Consider the following 3,656-nt stretch of genomic DNA (forward strand, 5'->3'; position numbering starts at 1 on the left):
AGTCCTGCCCGGGATGAAGGCGCAAGGCTGGGGGCCGCAGCAGGACCGGCCGGAGCCGCCGTTCACAGCCCCCGGAGGACCGGCCGGAGCTGCCGTTCACAGCCCCCGGGAGGACCGGCCGGCATCCCCCCGGTACTCCTGCGGGAGCCGAGGGGCCGCGGCTGCGGCCGGACCCCGCCTGCCCCTCCAAGCGCCCCGGCCCGTGCCGGGTCCTGTCAGAGCGCTGCGGCCCCGCGCCCCCGCGGTGCCGAGTCCTCGCAGTCTCGGCTCCGCCGCCCTCCCCGGACAGGCAGAGCCCACTCCCGCCCAGGCCGCGCTCCTCCCCCACCACCGCCCGCAAGGCCCTCGGCGCCGGGGCGGCCCCGGGAGGCGCAAAAGCAGCGCTGCCCCGCGTACCTGTGTGCGGGCCGGGCGGGCGGCGGCGGCGCCGCTCCCCCGCTCCCCGTGTCGGTGGGGCAGCGGTCAGGCAGCCGCCATGTTGGTGGCCCCCGGGCCGGCACGTGGGGACGCGGCGCCTCCTCCTACCCACAATGCTCTCCCGGCCGCCGCCGCCGCCAGGGGGCGATAGCACCGGCCCGCGGCTCAAAAAAAAACAATGCTGGCAGCGGTGGGATTCGAACCCACGCCCCCGAAGAGACTGGAGCCTTAATCCAGCGCCTTAGACCGCTCGGCCACGCTACCACCGTGATATGTCACCTCTTCGGCGACGGTTTTGGTCCAGACCAATTTTTTTCCCTTCTTTCCCACCCCTCTTCATCCCCAGCGACCGCTCTGCCCACACACCCCTTCTACCCGAAAAATAAAATGCGGGGGGTTCCTTTTCAGCCCGTTTCCAAGCAGCGGCACTTGCAGCGGCGCGATGCACCCAGGGACGGACGGGCGGGAGCAGCTGTGCCGGAGCTCTCCGCGCCGCGCCCGCTGCCACGTGGATGCCACGGAGCAGCACAGCCGCCTGCGCGGTACGTGTGGCATCGCCCGGGCACCCCCCCTGAAAACCTAAAAAAAGTTCTAAAATTCTAATTTTCCGTTGCAAAGCCACAGCTCACTGAATTTACAAAGTCAAAAGTCAGCAGTTTATGGCTGGGGGTTTGTTCTTTTAGCACAGGGATCAGTACGGCAGTACTCAGTACACTTGGACAAACGGATGGTAGCACACCTTAGCTGCTGGAGTTCCATGAATGCGTCCCTGGGTGTCTCTGGCCACATTTTGCCTGAAAGTTTGGTGAGTTTTCTTAAATAATTAATGCTATTTTCACCACTTAATTACAACCGAAGGGTTGTATTTTGAGAAAGTTTCAGCTTCTCTATGGTAAGGCCACAAAGCCTTAATGCAGCTTAATTCTGTCCTTGTGGCAGTTAACTTAAATAGGATAGAGAAAATAAACCTGCTGGAGCCCTGCTGACAGCATCATTCAACCCTTTTCCCTGGCACCTCCTACAGCCTGTCCCTGCAGCACACAGCAGTGCCAGCTCTCTTTCCAGGGAGCTGCTGAACATGGAATCCAGGAATAGTTTGATTGGGGTTGAAAGTGTCTAAAAAAAGTGGGATAGTCCAACCCTCTGCACTGAGCAGGGACATCTTGAACCAGATCAGGTAGCTCAGAGCCGTGTCTAACCTGACCTTGAATGTTTATAGGGATAAGGCATCCACTTCCTCTCAGGGCAACCTGTGCCAGCTGTTCATCACTCTCATTGTGAGAGGCTGCAGCAGTGTAGTCTTGCTAAAAATTTCATTCACTGCCTACAAGTACTGAGGAATAACAGCAACACACATGTAAATATGAAGAAACTCCTCTACTGCTGCTGCAGTTTCACACCCTCAGTTTAGTGCCTTTTCAGGATATGGGGTTTTTCAAGAACAGAGGGAGCTGACTGCAGAGCAGCAGGAGAGGTTCAGGGAGGAGAGAAGGTAGGCAGGCCTGAATTGGCTTCACACATCAAACCACCTGTAACCTGCTCGGGCAGAAAAGTTTAGGCAGAGTCAGTTTTAGCAGTCTCCAAGCATATGTATGTGTGTGTGTGTGTGTGTGCAGGAGGCTGCATGGAACACTCATTACAAACTGTTCCTTACTGTGTGGGCTGCTCAGTCCCACAGGTTGTTTTGCCCAGGCAGTGCAAGGTACCAACACCCTCCTGAAAAGTGCTTTTCTGCCCTGTCACAGCTGAGCTCAGCCTCTGTCCCTGAAATGTTTCTGTGCCCGGCCACAGGGACATTTCTCCTGAGCACCAAAGGAAGCCTGTGTACCCAAGATTATTCACATCAGCCATGTGTAATACAGACAGGGGCTAAGAGCACAGGTTGTCCCTTGGGGGTGGCAGTTGGGTGACCAGTTTTTTCATCTCGCCTGTGCAACATCAGTTAAAATGATTTTAAAAAATTAAAAAAGAATTAACGTAGAGGAGAACTCAAACTATAACACAAACGATAACCTGCCTCATTACATTGTTTTCCTGGCACAGGATAGCCAGAAAATAGCAAGGACCCAACACTCATATCTAAGGGCCAGGCCCAAAGCCCTGAGCTGTCCCCACCCAGGAGTCAGGTCCATCAGCAGGAGCAACTGAGAGATATCCCTGAACTTAAACCTGAAAATATCCTGACTCACCCCTGGCAGCAGTGCCCTGCATCCATCCTGAGAGCTTCAAATGAAATTCTGCCTGTCCAAATTCAGATGAGGAGTTCTGATTTGACCCATTGTAACTACACCTGGCTCTGTCAGCACTCATTCTACTCTGAGTGAAATTATATCTGTGGGGAAGAGAGTGAGATTCAAATTAGTCCCACAGACCAGGAATTCAGAAACAGGCAATGTACTTATTTACACTTTAAAAACTGTAAGAGTTTGCTGTCTCCATGGTTTCTGAAGAATGCTATTCTTACTTTGTTACACTTGCCAAACACTCCATCTCTGTGACAGCAGCTATATCTAAAAACTACACAGGCTATAAAGCTAGAGCAGTGCCAAATTTCACCATTTTTCATCTTAGTGATTCTTCAGTGCAGAGGCCCAGCTGGTGCTTTTTTGTTAGGAAATTCTGCGACTTCACAGTGCCTTGCTAGAGGATAACTTCACATTGTTTAAACTACACAGGTATAAGAAGTTCCACCTGTCTAAATAAAGCCATAAAAAAGCAACAAGAGCTCCCTTTTTAACAGTTTGAAAGGGCCTGTATCAAACAGATTATTCTGGCACAGAAAGGGAAATACACTATCAGCTTGCTGTGATTTATCATTAGATGCTGTATCCCACCTCAAATCACAGAGCCCAGGAGTTTCCAGCCCATCCTCAGGACTAAACAAAAGCTAAAGGCATAGAGAAGCCTCTGTAGCATCCTGCAAATGAGCCCTCCTGTCCTCATATTTTATCCTTCATTGGTTACAGACACTACATGTGTAATCAAATGCAAATCAGAGAGCACATCAACCATTTTGTTTTCTGGAGGAAAACAGATTTTGATGCTCCACATCTAATAATTTCCTCCTGGTTAGTTACTTCTGACTGTTGAAAGGGAATGAAATCAGGAATGGAATAATACAATCAACAGAGAGGATTTCTGGAAGCTTGCAATAATAGCATTGATTTTTGGCAATTCTAAAGAAAAAACAAACCAACCAAAAGCAAACATCCACAAGCAATGAGTATAACAATACTGAG

The 3,656-nt window shown here is 51.6% G+C and overlaps 1 protein-coding gene and 1 non-coding gene across 3 annotated transcripts in view; both read right to left on the minus strand.

The window, feature by feature from the left end:
- Positions 1 to 505, minus strand: part of POLR3E (RNA polymerase III subunit E) — a 28,269-nt gene extending 27,764 nt beyond the window's left edge. The window contains exon 1 of one of the 2 annotated variants that reach the window (XR_015807222.1): positions 397 to 504. The gene's annotated coding sequence lies outside the window, so the exon portion shown is untranslated. Of the gene's footprint in view, positions 1 to 396 lie in introns of both variants that reach the window. The other variant, XM_014869331.2, reaches the window with a different exon arrangement.
- Positions 506 to 599: 94 nt separating this feature from the next.
- Positions 600 to 681, minus strand: TRNAL-AAG (transfer RNA leucine (anticodon AAG)). Its single transcript has one exon. It is a non-coding gene; the product is annotated as a tRNA-Leu (tRNA).
- Positions 682 to 3,656: the final 2,975 nt, after the last annotated feature.

The sequence above is a fragment of the Sturnus vulgaris genome, chromosome 16 (genome assembly GCF_052056855.1).
Source record: "Sturnus vulgaris isolate bStuVul1 chromosome 16, bStuVul1.hap1, whole genome shotgun sequence".
Taxonomy (NCBI): Eukaryota; Metazoa; Chordata; class Aves; order Passeriformes; family Sturnidae; genus Sturnus; species Sturnus vulgaris.